The sequence below is a fragment of the Peromyscus californicus genome, unplaced genomic scaffold (genome assembly GCF_007827085.1).
Source record: "Peromyscus californicus insignis strain IS unplaced genomic scaffold, ASM782708v3 Scaffold_13__1_contigs__length_99412109, whole genome shotgun sequence".
Lineage (NCBI taxonomy): Eukaryota > Metazoa > Chordata > Mammalia > Rodentia > Cricetidae > Peromyscus > Peromyscus californicus.
Genome location: NW_026294424.1, coordinates 50,412,217 through 50,429,423, shown reverse-complemented (window position 1 = coordinate 50,429,423; position 17,207 = coordinate 50,412,217).

Below are 17,207 nucleotides of genomic sequence, written 5' to 3'. Positions count from 1 at the left end.
TTCAGAGAAAATTAAACCCAAGAGAGGAAATGATGGTAGAAAATGAAATATTTGAAGTAGAAATCATTTTTGTACTACATGTTGAAGTTTCACTCTATTAAAAGATTCATTTTCACCTTTACAACCCTGGTGTTCTTGATAACCCATCTATGGATTCATTCGACCAACCAGACATTACAGATATTTCAGAACAGAAGGACAGGGCACACTGCTCTTAATCCTACAAATGCAGGGTAGTGACAGATGTTGAATTTTTCATAGGTCGAAATTTATTGAAATAACATTTTTTCTCACTGGTGTTCTGAGATCCCTTTTCTTTTGGCTGAAGCAAAATACCACTGTCAGCAAGCAAAGCAAATCATTTGTATCACAGCAGGAAATAGAGAGGATGAGAAAAGAACAATCTAAGCCAACTACAACCCTCTTTTCTTTGATCGCTCTCCTTTGATTACAAAGGATCGGTAATTAAAGAAAACCTGCTTTATTTATTGGCTGCCATGAAAAAGAATTTGAAGGAAAAAATATTGTAGCTTAAAGAAAAAAATAGATAGGATACTTGAAACAATATTTTAAATGATTTTGGAGAGCCGTAGAACATCCATTTTATGAAAGATTTTTGGAACTTCTCTCAGAAAAAAAAAATAGTAGCATCTTTTTTATTGAAAAATACTTATATTATCTTTTACCTTCATTTTGAAACACACCTGAAGCACCAATGTGTCAGGGTTTTTCTCTTGAGACCTAGAGGTATATTTGTAATATAGACCAACAAGAAAGATTTCCATTTTGGTTCAGGTGTACAAACTTTCAGTGGTAAAATACCTAAGTTCTATAAATCCAATGTATAAATGTTATCTATAATTAATAATCTAATACCATTTCAATTGATGTTTGATAGGAGTGTGGAATATTAGGGTCCTTTCCTCATCTGCCACCCCACAGTGGTAACTGTGCTGTATGTGATGAGTGATAAGTAAAAAACTGATTCTGCTAAAGCCTTTATAACATACACATATAATTGAAAAAGTACATTATATAGCCCTAATATTTATAATATTTACCTGCCAATGGTTGGAGAAAATAATGAAAAGAAAGATGAGTATACATTTTGTTTCGGAGTGAAGTTGGACCATTTACGAAACTTAGACAATTTTAAATACATATTGAAGCGCAGGAAACTTTGTTCTTTCTATTTTCTCCAAAGAATGACTGCTTCTATGGCCTTCATACTTTATTCTGAAGTGTGGAGCTTTAAGAAGTCCAAGGAGCTCCTCTTCTACCATCTGAAGAGGAGCGTTTTGTTTAGACCACTGCATAATAAATCACTAGCATTTCATATATTGTACAAAGAAAAGTGTATACTGAAAAGTAGCCAGAAATATTTAGCTACATTTTGGGGAATAAAAGGAAACAATTCAAGGGACTGACAGAAAGAAGAGGTCAGAAGTTAGTTTCCTAAAACCATGATGAGTAAGGTTTGTTGGAAGCTTCATGCAGCTATGCAATATAGTAATTGTATGAAGAATAGATACATATATACAAAATGCAGGGCAAATGAGAACATGCTTAACAAAAATTTGTGACAATTTTTTTTATCTCTAGAGTAAAAAGATGTGAAAACATTTAGTTTAATTTTAACTTAGTTAATACAATCAAACCAGTAAAATATACACACTGGATAATAACAATACCTATAAAACCATGAATTAAAATTAAATCATTAAACAAAAATGAAATTTAGTTATCTTTCAATCTGTCCCAAAGAAAACAATGAATATTCATTGGTTTATTAGTGTAAAATTCTTTGTTTACCTAATGTTATTACCAAATATGTATACATTTTAAAAATAATATTTTAAATTACCTTTTTATTTTCTTATACTATTTTAAACTTATGATTGAAATTGTCATTTGCATTGATAGGTACAGTTGTGGTTCTTTCATTGTTAATACTGGACAAATTTGAAGGTTTGAAATATATTTGAAAGGTTTTAAAATAGTTCAATATGTTTCTTCATTCTCCTGTTAGGTATTATGATTGTTTTTATTGATATGCAATCCAATTAAACTCATGAATGTCTGCTGATGGGCATTTTCCTAAATCTGTATAAAGTTCATACTCTTGAGATAGTGCAGTTTATGTTTTGCATGTATTAACAAAGAAAACTTTACACCAGATATTAAATAATCTTCTGAATTGCTGTTTTACTAACACTTGAACACCAGTAATTATTTCTCAGTTCAGATTGCCTTATATCTTTAGTGTCTAGTCCTATTATGCATTTGAAATTATTGTCGATGTATTTGGATACATCTCTAAGCTTTGATGCATATTCTTCTGATTAATACTATAGGTGTAATTCATTTCATTTATTCCCTTGCAAAAATGTTTCTCCCCATTAAATGGCTATTAAATTTGGATATTTTTGTTTTTATTATCAACTTCTTATGAATTTTAGATTTTTTAAAAATGTTATCCTTTGCAAAATATGTAGAAAATTTTTATTTAGATTTTAACCAGCCTTTTGATTTGGATTTGAAGTCATATTACAGAGTGATACATAACTTTATATAAATAAATGGCTATAAAAATTACATTAATAGCAATCTAAGACAAATAGGGCATTGTATTTGTAAATTCAAAGAAAACTGACAATATCAAATGAAAACTGCTTCTAAGATGCCTAGTCTAAAGCAAATATGCTCAGAATACTTGGCAAGGCAGGGCCATCTAACACAAATCCTGTTTCATGAAAATGTCTTTTATAATAATATGCTAAATAACACTTTGAGTGGGCTGAATACCTGTGTTGAAAACCACGTGTAACACAGTACCCCGTAGAGCATAAGAAATAGTGCCATTGCAGTTCTGTGACAGGCTGTGAGTACCTGTCTCCTTTTGTTTTCTAGTACTGTGACGGATTGTCACTAGACCAAGGGCAGGCTTCTAGGTAAGAGCATTATATTATTTTATTAAACAATGATGAATCCTTCTATCTTTTTGGCATGATTTAAGATGAATCAGACTTCCTGAGGTGTTGTGTCTACCAAGTGACTGAGAGGATCAGATGGATTATCTGTCTTGGAAGGTTAAGTCTTTATCCCAAGCCAGAGGTAGATCAGATTCTTTGAACGGAATGAAATAGCTTTTTTTTTTTTAATTGTCCAAAAAGATCACTGATCAAGGATACTATGAACATTTTACTAAAATAATATTGTCTTCTCAAGGCCTTGAATATTAGACAAAATATTGTATTTAATTTGACCAAAAATAATTTCAAAAAGGAAGAATATAATTTGTCTCCACTCTACTTACTCTCACCTTGGGTGATCAAAGGCTTTTTTCAAACCAGATTTTGAGGTGTAGATTTATTTAGTCTCTCAGTGTTTTGTGGGAAAAAGAAGTTCACATGAGGGAAAGCATCAGTGCTATTGTTTGGTTCATCTAGTTCCAGAGAATTATTGAGTATATGATTCCTCAACTGTCCCAGGACTTGTCCCAAGGAGGTTGTCTCCATTCCTTCAGAAAAGGAAGGAAACATTTTGCTCAGCTTCTGCACATACGATATTTTGATTTTCCCCCATCTAACTGAAAAAGGGTGGTAGTTTCATTTTGAAGCTGGTGGCAGAGATTAGAAAGACATGGATAAATGAAAAATTTTCTTCAGACTTTGTTGTCTATATCTCCACAATTGCTTTCTATAAGGTTTTAGGTCACTGCTATAGATTTTGCTCACAAGATAAGAGAAGATAAGTCCATTTTTGTCTTCATTGTAGAATACTGTCAGGTTCAAGTCCCTCAAAGTTTCTTAAGCTTTATTTTTTTCCTAGATGTACAATAGAAGATTGTATAAAAGGTGACACCAATTTTACAAAGTAAGGACCATCTTTAGCCCTGAGTGTGTTTTAGTTCATCTGGGTAGTACGGATGAGAGAGGAAGAAGAAGATTCAGTGCCCTTGTTATCTAGGTGTAAGCTTGTCGTAAATACACCAGGAAAGTAGAATAACCTTTGCATTCTTTATAACCTTTAGACAGATTTCTTGTCATCTAACTACTACATTGAAGTTCAAATTAAAACTACTAAAATAAGGCAGGTCAGCAGGGCTTCTTTCTTCATTGTACTCTGTCACTTTGGATTTTGAAACCCAATGCAGTTGCCTTGTGTCTGCTTGCTGTGAGGTAACCTCAAAGGCAAAGTCATTCAAATCACTGGTTTTCCAGGTTACTTCCTAATGGTACTGCCTAACCTCTTATACCCATGCTGCATGGCCTTGTACAATTGGCTTAATGAGTCTATCCTCTAATTGCCCCCTAAAGTGACTTTTCACCTAGAACATTAAAGATTTTAAGAGGTTAGTCAACCTTCTGTACTAAAATCTGTCCTTGAGTTAGGGACATGTGCAACCTACTTTATATTTTTTTTCCCCACTCCAAATGGGATGCGTCCTATTCAAAAATTTTGAAAATGTGTATGTTGTTAAAACTCTAAATGGTTTTAATTTTATATTTTCTTAAAATTTATTTTAGTTGTTTGACTTTATTATTATAAATCTTAACTCAAAATAAGCAAGAAGATAGGTAGGTAGTAAACATATTCATTTTATACCTCCAAGAATATGGCACTTTTGCACATGAAGCATAGATGATAATCATACAAGTTTATGATAAATGTATTTAAAATAGAGAGAAGGGCAAAACAAGAAATAAACAGAATAACAGTAAATGAGATATTGCTTTGGTAAGAGAATTTGTTGAGGATTTTGATGTTGAAACACAATCTTCTCTTGTTAGAATGGCAGAGCAACATGAGAATCTGTTAGAAAGAAAGTCAGGGAAAAGACAGAGAGGTTCACAGACATTATCTCGAAAACTGGTGTCGAATGTGGGGTTTTTCCCTCTTAATTTCATCTGAAATAAATAACAACAACAACAACAACAAAAACATCACTCACAAGAAAGTGAATAACATTGTAAAGAATCACCTTTATAAATGAAAACAGTCAAAAGCTAGTTAAAGGCAGAGAGACTCATTTGATCCAACAACTCTTTCACGGCAAAAAGAGTTTGATACAGAACTGAGGTTAAGACTTGATCCAGCAAAGATACCAGTGCATCTGTTAGAGAAAAAGTAGGGAGAAACTTTCTCCTAAAAGACGTGAGAGGCAGAAAGATTTCTAATGAAGCTGCCTACCACAATCCTTGAGAAGGTACAGATATTTTATTGTTGTTTTTATTTTTTTGAGGATGAGGAGCTTGAGATGTGTCTCTTAACTTAATATCAAAAAGCTGTGAAACAAAGGAGTTGAACAATACATCTCCTCCAGGACAGTCTCAGTTACTGCAAAAGAAGTGAAGAGAGCTGTAGAAGAACGGCAAGGATGCAGCATCAGTAAATAATTCTTTCAGGTCAAATTTTCACTGAGCTATTGTTCAAGTTTTTAGATATCAATAGAAGACAACTTTGAAGCCAAAGCTTCTATCAGGATGAGAATATGAAAATAATAGTCCTCAATATAGTCAGGGTATTTATAAAGCCTAAGGACTTTGCTATATTTGACTAAATAGTTTATTAATAGGTACAGAAAAAAACTACAGTGGTTTTTTTGTAGCTAAAGTTTTCTCCAGTCCTGCCCAGCACCATGGACCCCACAACTGCTTATAAAATAATCACTCAGAAGTTTATATTAATTAAACTGCTCGGCCATTAGTTCAGGCCTACCACTGACTAGCTCTTACACTTAAACTCAGCCTATTTCTGTTAATCTGTATGTCATCACGTAATCCATGGCTTTACCTGTTGCCTTTACATGCTGCTCCCTGGACAGTAGGCTGGTGTCTCCTGACTCAGTCTTCCTGTTGTCAGAATTCTCTTCTCTGCTTGTTCTGCTTGTACTTCCTGCTTGGCTACTGGCCAATCAGCATTTATTTATACAGAGGGATATCCACAGCAGTTTTTAGCAGTCATGGAGAGTGTTGTGATCAACCTGAAAATCAAGTGGAAATTTGTAGATAGGGAGCAGAGTATTGGATGCTGGATAATGGAAGGAAATTTATAAAGAGGAAATCTCAAATGTAAAGAAAGTTCTGGCTCAGTCAACCTAAGAAGGTCATGCCAAGTGGACTGGAAATCACCTGGGAAATAGTGAGAGATTAAGTGTCATCATACAACTGGGGTGAAATAATAATGAATTTAGAAGACTCCAACTGCATCATTTTGAGGATTGTTTGTAAAATGAAGCTATTGAGGATATGCCTGAATCAGCCCTGGATAACATAGACTCTTATGACCATGGGTCCAGTTTGGTCAATGGGGAAAAAAAATCTGTCAATAGAATATATTGTAATTTCATCATCTTTTTTCTTAAAGAACATCAGTAAAGTACTTAGACCTTATATAAGATTTTGGCATACTTATCATCTGAGAAGTATACATAAAGATATATGGTAGTCTGGCATGTATTTTATTTTTTTTGAGTAGCAGATTCTGTAATGAAAGGAAATAGAGGGATATTGAGCTTGTACTGTCAAGACCTTTGATCAATTCTTCTAATACTTGTCTCATTTATTTGTGATATTATCTCGATGAAATAGCTATAATTCTCACTTAAGAGGGGAATTATAACAAACCATACAGAAAATGATACATCATTCTCATTACATTGCACAGCCAAGTTTTGAACCCACATTTTCTCTTTATAGATGACAGTTAATTAATACCACTCTCTGCATATACAATTAAAATCTAATAATGATTTATGTTAATTGGATTTAAAACAGAAAAATGAAGTTTCCCCAAAAGTAGCTTTATTGTGAACACAAAATTGGTGAACTATGATAAGACACTATAACTTCCTAAATAGTCCTGCATGTGACCATAGCATCTGGGACCATTAAATCGAAGATGACATTGAAAAATAGAAAGGTTTCTTATCATTTTACATTCTACCCTGGATACACATATGCCCTCTCAGATTGATGTTGACTCTGGTTACTCAAAATAAAATGCCTTATTTCACTGTTTTATGCCTCATTATGTTGCACATTAAGGATCTATATGAAGACATTTGTTTTATCACAGCTTATGAGACCATGGCCAACTGACAAACTGCTTTATATTTGAAATACCCTTTTCTCAGAAGTATAACACTGAACTGGAATTTACTACAAAATAATAATTCATTGATAGTTTATAGATTTAATTGCCATTATTTAGAATTGCTCTTCCATTTAAATGTTAGCTTTGTTGTGTCTTGCATTCTATCGTGAAAAGTAGATGTCATTTCAAACAACACTATTTAAGAATGAATTGTGTAAAAAGAAGGGATGATAGCTAACATCTTTTTTTTCCCATTCTAATTTGTTAGCTCATTTGATATAGCCTCATGAGTTAAGGCTACCCCTGTTTATTACCCTAAAATCATATCCTTTAATAAATTTAATAATATTTCTTCACAGCTTTTGATTCTTCTTTGTTCATCCTTTTTCTATCTTACATAAAACTTTAATTAAATAAATACATTTTGCCATTATTAGTCTGTCTTTGCCTATATGGTTGCAGCTCTAAACATTATAATAAGTCAGGAAATACATTAATTATTTTTAAAAATCCACAATAAAATCATGGCAATATTGACTAACTTTATTGTCGGACTAATGAGGAAATCACTGGGAACACTCTGAAACTGCCTTCTTGCCTTATAGTGCCAACGCTGAAACTACCTTTTCTCAAACAATTTTACTAACAATGTCATCATAGCACAGAGAGCACACTTCAAGGTCTTCAAAAACATGCCTTATATTCATGTTTATTCTCTGAATATGAAGAACTGTTTATTATGTTGACATTTACTGTTTTGTTCATTTTCATTTAAAATCATTTTTATACTTCCTGAAAAGCTCATTATTATATTTGGAGTGTAGGTATATAATAAATAATAACAAAAAAACAGTTCAGTCTCCAGAATAGTAGCAACTACCTAATCTATGATAAGAGAAATAAAAAAAAGCCTTTCTCTCTCAGTCTGTAAGCAGGCTTCTTGTAACAATATTCTAGTAAAATAATTTCACTTAATTAACTGATTCACAAACACATAATAATTTTATTTAAAATTCTATATGAAATGACAGTACAACCTTAAACATTTTTCTGAGAGGATATTTAACCCACTTTGCATGACCTGTTTCTTATATTTTAATTTGCTTTTTTATATAAATTATTTCTGCTAAGGAACAATTTATTAAATGTAAAATTTAATAGGAGTATAATTAATTTCATTATGACTCATTACAGTTCTATGAAATTTTGTTAAAACTAATAATATGATACTTTTTAATAACTGACATTGTGCAATTCCTCTGTGATAACAGAACAGAAAGGAATGGCCAAAGAGAAGAGAGGATTTGAAGTTGAGACAGTATACTCATCTACCATCTGTCTCTTGGGTTTTTTTAATTTTCCAATATCTGTAGTGTGTATAATATTTTGCAGAATTTTGTAATACATTTTATGGTTTGGAGATATCAGTGTCCCATTTGTGGCTGAGTCCACCAGTGGTATTTCTGCTTTGTCCTTTAAACAGTTGTGTATGCATTAAACTTATCAATCGCACATACACAAAAATCAAACCAGGCAACAACCACCAACAAAAAACAAAGCAAAATAAAGAAACAAAACACAAATGCTCTGATGAGGACAGAGAGCTGCACTAACCTTTGGGTATAGAGTCATGAATTTAGATGGTAGTCTAATATTATGTCCATGTAGCAAATTAATATTCACTGGTTCATCCCTCAGGTCTCTGAGCTTCAAATCATGGTATCTTGGCCAGGTTTACAATTTCAGGAATGCATTTCCTCCAGTGGAGTGGGCCTTAAATCCAATCAGAGAGCAGTTGGTTAAACCATAAATTTGTGTCCCTACTGTATCAATGAGCATATCTTGTCATACTGTCATTTAATAGTTTTGTAGTACATAGATTTCATAAATGTCTATGTAAGAATATTCATGACTATTTTCCATCACCAATCTCCATAGCAGGAAAGAAACTTCATGCGTAGAACCAACTTGATTTAGGTACCATTGAGTTTTGGTCAACAACAACAACAACAACAACTGGCAATAGCTGTATGGTTTTGGAGGGTTTTATATAAATCCATGACCAACAATGGGAGGGGATATCCCACAGCTGACACTGACCTGTTGTTTCTAGGGTGAGCAATATCTGCTTTGCAATATGTGTGTGTGTGTGTGTGTGTGTGTGTGTGTGTGTGTGTATGTGTGTGTGTGTGTGTGTGTGTGTGTGTGTGTGTGTGTGTGTGTGTGGTCTTTCAAGTACTCTTAATGTTAGTTATCCCATCCCATATTCTTTTCTCTTCTTTACCCTTTCATATGTCTACCCACTTTAACACCCTTCTCTGTTAGGAAAATTCTATGTATAAAACTCAAATTTGAGTGTGTTTCTTTAAGGATTCAATAATTCAACTTCTATATTTCACAGCAACTATGAAAAGATCTACTTTCATTAAGCTATCTGGAACAAGCAACCTAGATCTACCCAAACCACTAAGTAGTGGTCTTTGCTTTTGTTTTTATTTTTTATGGCATGTCATAGAACCACAGCCAAAGAAGCAAATAATACATCTGACCAATGTCAGCTTACCTCTGCCCAGCTCAAAAAAGGCCTTGACAAAGAAACATCCAACCTTTTGAACCTTAAGTTTGTTGCTTCTGTTTTATCATGGATAAATGACAAGGAAGGTCATAATAGAGAGTTTTGAGAAGAGACTAAGCCTGATTCCAAAAGTGTTCCTGAGATAGAAAGAGAAAAAATAAAGTTCTATTTCATCCAAACAACAGCAAAATGATGACGCAGCAAAACAAATTTTATTATCCTGGGGAAAATAGACACAAACTGCAAATTTGTTTATCTAATCCAAAGAGAAGAACTAAATAAGGAGTACATGAGAAAAAGAATGATAATGAAAATATATAATTTGGAGGAGGTTCACATTGGAAGCAGCATGGGTTGTCATTAGGTGCATGTGGATTTGTTATTTTCTTCTAGGTCACACTCCCAGATATTTAAAAATATCTATTTTATTTTTGTATATCCTTTGACATTGTCTCTCACACATGTACACACTTACACGCTCCTCACACCTCCACACAGTGTATTTTGATATTTAGTACCTATTACCTTTTCTTAAGTTCTTAAAACTCCAGCTGATTACTTTATTTTACCAAGTTTCTTTCCAAGTTTTGTCTCCTTATTTTTATGGTCTGTGACTTTTAAAGAAAGAGCAACAATAAACAACGTGGTGGACTTCAAATCACATTTGTTTTCTGAATATACAAGATACATAATAAGAAAAGTATTGGGAACACAGTAATTTAGGAAAGATAACTTGGCTTTAATCAATCTTCTACATATAAGGAGTAAATAAATATTTTCTGTTGATATGTTCTTCAAGTGTATATCACATTTCTAATCATAGTCTTGGAAACAATAAAGTATCATCCTAATTTTTGTCTCATCCAGTTCAATCCATATATATTTGTGCAATATCCTTCCAGTAGTTTTTCAGCCAATCCTTTAAGATTCTTAATAACTAGAAACAAATACATTTAAACTGTTACAAAAGTTTATTTTATATATTAAGAAAAAGAATGAAAGACAAAAGGAATAAATAGAAATTAAATATATTTTGTAAAGAATTCAAATACTATATTCTTTTTTATAAATCTATACATATTTCTTGTAAATACTTATGTTTTACAAGATTGTTCTTTGATGCACATATAAAAATAAACATAATCAACATTCCCATTTTCACCAATGGTATCATTTATTTGTATTGGGAACCTTCAAACTCTTCTATTCTGTTATTTTATTATAGGTAATTTATTAATGTAACTATAATTTCCAGGATTTTCTAAAGATAAATAGAACAACTCTCCTCTTTTAAAAATAAAGCTGGGTACACCACAATATTTGACTTCAAAATATGCTACAACACAATAAATAAACCAACAAAGTACTAGCATAAAGGGATAAATGCAACAAATATTGTATGTATTCTATCATATGTAGAAGTTAGAATTTAAAAGAAAGATACATTTTTAAAGTAACAGGAAGACTATATGGATGGTAAGGTAATAGGGCAAGAAGAAGAGAGAGAGATTTGAAAATGTGGGAACACAAAAGCATGATATGTACACACGTGTAGACATCAGAGCATATTCCATGAATATATTAAAGTGATATGTGCTAATAATTATGAAAAAATAGAATGTTCAGTAATTGATTCATGTTTTTTTCAGGAAAATAATGCTTAATGAACATTGCTAATATGCATAGGAGAAAGAATTTCTGTTCAAATGGCTTTGGATACACACAGGCAGAAAAATGAAATTATACTTCTAAATCTTGCCGTATACAAAAGTCAAAAGAAAATAATCAAAGACTGAAATGTTTGATGTATAGTGTAGAACCACAGTACAAAGAGGGAAGATACTTCAAGACATAGGAACAGATAATGATTTCTTCAGGATGAGACCAAAAAATTATGCACAGACAACCAAAGAAAGAAAAATCAAAATAAATAAATAAATAAATAAATAAAACTAGAGAAATCATATAAAGCTAAGTAGTACTTCCAGGGAGATGCAGCAATCCTTAACATTTTCAACTGCATAAAACAACTTATAAAAACAGCTATTGTGTAACTTTATCGTAACTATATAATTAGATATAATAGACCTTTACTTTCATGTACATAAGTTCATTTATAGGGAAAATAGGAAGAGTTTGTATGGGTACAAGAATGTTCAGAGATCAAAATCATAACACTTAACATATTAACAAGTCAAGCATTATTTTTCTTTATACACAGAACAATAGATCCTGTTGTATTTTAGTTCTGCCTGAGTTGATTTAAACATAGATTTTTAAAACAGAATTTCAGTTCACAGCAAGCTGTCAGAAATAGTGTAAATGTTAAAGCTTCATGTTGTATCCTCTGTAGGAAGTAGGGTCAGAGATGAGCCATGGAAGATCAAACTGAAGCAATTCTATGTTCCAGTCTGTTTCTCCAACAAATGTGTGCACACGAGGAGTGCATGGCCCAAGGGCATCCTTATAGTCTAGGCTAGAGGTAAATCACAACATGGATTCAACCTTACCTTTGCTTTTCTTTTACTAGTTGCTTATATACTGACAAATTCATGTAGGAATGAACATCAATGTCAACTTCAAAAAGAAAAGACTTTCAAGTAAGGGCAACCTGAGATAGAAAGAACTTTAACGATGGATAACCATGGTTCTTAGCTGATTGTACTCATCACATGTGCAACCTTGGATTCCTTAAATCATCTGGAAGAGACACTAACTTTCTACCAAGGTCTCACTCTTTCTTTACCTTCAAGACACAGTTATTTACTCCAAATTCACTAGAAATAACTTATTAAAACAAAACCATTACTTGATTAAAAATAATTCTTACCATCAGAAAGATAACACCTTTATTTGGCTTGCTATACTGAGACAATGCTCTAGATTACTTAAGTACCATTTAATTTTATTCTGACAATTCTCAAAGTCACAACCTTCACACCATCACCATCCAAAGCCTTGCTTCCTAATTTCATCTTACTCTGTAGGTAAGGATTTAGCATATCAGTCATTTCCTAATTGATGAAGTGAAAATAAAATAAATATCCCCATTAAGTTAGTTAAAATGATAGTAACCTAGATTTTGAGTATGCATTTTGCTCTAGTCAGAAACTGGACAATACCTGAAGCAAGAAACATCAGTAATATCACAAATTTACTTTCCCTCACAGCACACTGGAGTGTTCTCAGAGACTGTTAACTGCTAAAAATGGCAGAATAAGAGGGACAACTGATTTTCTGTACCACTTGCAAGGAGGTTAGATAACAGAAAGAATGGCATGGAAATGGCTAATGTACCAATGAAAGTAGCTCTGGAGAAATCTTTGTTATAATTATCCACATACACATTTAAAAGCAATTGATAGGGAAAGGATCCTATCAAGAATATGTTTCTAATACCCAATGTAGAGGTGTTTTCTCCTATTATCTCTAATCATTAAAGGAAGACAAGACAACCCATGGTGTTTCTAACAGGTGGCTAAGAATCCACTACCTCTATGGTTGTCAGAAGGAAAAATGGAATGTGTTATTTCAAAACACAATCTGTTTCTTACGCAGAGAATTCTGAAAAGTGTAAAAGAAGAGAAAGTCAATTAGTACACAAGGAGATTTGTGCATTTGTTTCTATCTGATCTTGCTTATGAATGTGATGCGACATGTTCAAGTTCCTGCCTTGACTTCCCCTCAATGATAGACTGTAACTAGAACTGTAATCCAAGTAAACCATTTTATTCTCTTAAAGTATTGTTGTTGGGGTGTTTTATCACAGCAACAGAAATGAAATTGGAAATCTTCAGGAATGCTTGAGTATTAAATATTAATGATCAAGAAATATTTCAAATCATAATTTAATTAAATACAATTTTTCCTTCATTTGCCACACTCTTCACTTGCAATACCTTTTATATTCAAAATCAGGCTTCTTTTGAACTTAATAAAGGGCAGCGATAATTCCTGTCAGATATTGCAAATTCTATAGTAGCTTGCGATTTGAGCAAATTTCCATCAGCCACAAGGAAGATATTTTAAAAAAATGATTTTCATCTGTGAATAGAGAGAGAGAGACAGAGCATGAAATATTTTTCAGAGAGTGAAGGAAAGAAAGATTTTAAATCGTTCACATAATGCAGAAAATTTAACATGGAGTATAATTTAATCGAGTGGCAACAAAAACGATAACACTTGTAATACTTTTTCAGAGATATGTTTCTCACAGTTTCTTTGTGCTGATTTTAATGTCTTCCCTTAAACAGCGATAAAAGGGGGTTGACTGGAGCCAATAGTAAATTTAGATTGGAGCTATGGTGTCCAGACCACTTAAATGTTTCTTCAAATGAGATTTGAGTGCTCCCAATCCAATCTTCCAACATAAGTTTCATGGGCATGAAGGCATTTAATAAGAACCACTGAATGATGATTAGTTTCATAAATTAGCAGCTAATTAATCTGCTGTGAACTTAATTGGTAAACTCAACCCTCCAAGTCAGAAGCTATAGGGTGGGCAGTCTCCAAATTAATTCCCCTTGAAAAGCTGGAAATCTAGAGAAATCCTATTACTTCATACTAATTATAGCTGACTAGAGAAAAATATTTTGTTAATGTAGAGATTTACTTCATCCATTCATTTTTTTGTAAGTACTAACTGGTCAAGGTTCCAGGTTGATTCCACTTTCTGTTGGAATTCTGCAATGGAGAAACTTATACTTAAGCAAATACTAGAGATTTAATTCTTTATAAATAAGCATCAGTCTAATTAGAAGAATAATAAAATATTCTAAAAGAAACAACCTAGGAACAATAAACAACATCAAAAATAACATGTTAGGAAAAGCCTAAATAAGTCTTTGATAATATTCACTGTTTTGAGCTATCAGTTTGGTTTCTTATTAAGAAAATATAACAAAACAGACATTTTTGTTTAAGCTAATTTGTTAAGTGGATAATATAAATAGATTTGGATAGAGATAATGTAGATGAATATACATAAATAGGTAGATACAGATATAGATGCAAATGATACACATTTAATCTCCCAAGAATATCTATTATTTGTAATTTCTAAAGTTCTGTAAATTATTATACATGCAATAAATGAATACATGAGCCATGGATAGCTTACAAGCCTATGATTACAAAACTAGACTTTTGATCATGGTATGAAAAATATCAGGATCCCTGATTATTGAATTCCTTTTTATTCCTTCAAAAACAAAACAAAACAAAGCAGTACAAATAATGTACACACAGGCACAAATACACATGTTGTCCACATTTCTCAGTGTCTGAAAGATTCTAGCTTCTGCTACACATCATGATAAAAAGACAAATGAAAACCTTTTTTGTGTTGTTTCTAATTTTTTTTTCAAGATAAGATGTTAAAAATTTAAGGTAGATGTTAGAAAAGCGAGAAACATATGAAGAAATTTTCATGTAAAAACAGGTTTTGGAGCCTTGCTTTGGTGGCACCTACCTTTAATCCCAGTACTTCGGAGGCAGAGGCAGGCCCTATCTCTATGTGTTCGAGGCAAGCCTGGACTACAGAGTGAGTTCCAGGAAAGGTGCAAAGCTACACAGAGAAACCCTGTCTCAAAAAAATAAAAATAAAAATAAAAAGGGTTTTGGTTGATATTAGATTCATTACACAACACATGGATCTTAGTTTAAAAAATGGGGGAAAATGCTCTTTATCTATTGGAAAGAATTATATTATCTGCCCTGGAATTACTGAATAAATTTTTTTAAGAGGATTCACATTAAACCTTATATGTGAGTCTTCTTTTTTGACTTGGGAGTACCTGTAGCACCTGAAGTCCAAATTATGATCAAGCTCAGCTAACTAGAGAAATGGAAGAAGAGGAAAATAATATATTCCTTAAATACTCTTAAAGAGATTGCCAAATGGGCTGGAGGATAATATAATCTCTCCCAGATGATGACCTCCTTCCTGATCTGAGATTCCTATTTCTTCATTATTTTACTTTTCTGGAACCAAAGAAACCAATGAATGTCCTTCTGTTTGTAGCAAAAAAAAAAAAATGTGTTTGCTTTTTCAAATTTTCTCATTTTTTTAAATTCAACTTCAGCTTTTAATGAACACTTCTCATTAAATATGCACTTGGAAGTACAAAACACTCTATCTGTTATGATATAGAGGTTGGAGACAAGCCTGAACATAAGCTTTACTATTTTAGAGAGCAGAGCTTAATGAGTGACTCATTTACAGGATGAATGCCTTTAGATATTGTTGATGCATGTAGGGGGAAGTTGATGTCTGAAACTTCCGGAGGTTGCTAACATCTGTTTTCCTTGTTGTTGTTCTCATTTGCATGTGCACTCTGTCACTATGTAACTCACAGACATAGATATTGCCTGTGGCCCATGGAAGAAGCATGCATAATATAAGCTTAAGATAATCAGCATTGCTACATGTGATTCCGATTCCATACTAATAAAATGGGATTTTTGTAAAGTTTTGAGTATGTTAGCAAGAGTAGAATTCAGAAGGATTACTTTTCCAACATTTACATTATTGTAAACCCCCTCTCCAAAAGAAAGCAGAGGTTGAATAAACAAAAACAGAACAAAATAGGATAAATTTGTTTAGAAAGAAAAACATTTGTAGTACAGTATACTGTGATCTAGACCTTAAATTCTGTCATCAACACACTGAGGAAAATAATGGGAGGAAAAAAGGAGAAAGAGGCGGAGTAGGATCAGGGAGAAAAGGAGGAGAAAAGAAGGAGGAGAAGGAGGAGAAGGAAAGGGGGAAAAAGGAAGAAGGAGGAGGAGGAGAAGAAGAAGAAGAGGAAGAGGAAGAGGACGAAGAGGAAGAAGCGGAAGAGAAGCACATCAACATGTGTACTCTCTTAACAACAAAGGAATTTTTATTTCCATGCAATTTACTTTTATTATAGGAAACTCATTTGACAGGAAAATAGACATGGTAAAGAATGAATGGGTGAATAAAGAGACAGATATTACAAGAGGTAAATTTTGTGAATCAGCAGTTAAATTTTAGGCATTTATTTTTCACAGTTTCTGTTTTAATCAAACCTAGAGCATTACTCAGCTTGGGCAAGCCCTCTATTGCTGAATTACATCCCAGACTTAACTCTATAGTTATAAAACATCTACTATCTTTAAACTAATATTTTAATCCTAATGAACTATAATGCTCTGTACATTTAAAATATATGATGCTATATGAATACAGTAACTAAAGAAGGTTTTATAGCTAATCAATGACACAGGTAAGAGTCTGTGTAGGAAACTGGATTCTAAGTATAGATAGAGACTAAACTCCCATTATCTTTAAACATTATGTTTAGAAACAATGATGACTGCAATACAAATTTTAGTAATTTATAATACTATTTTACATAGCTATATTTTGATCTCATAGACTATTTCATATGTAATTAAATATTCTCCAACTTCTTTAAAAGAATAAAGAACAAGTTTGCAATAACAAATATTCTCTCTCTCTCTTTCTTTTCATATATATATGAAGGAAAAGAGACCAGAGGCTATAAAA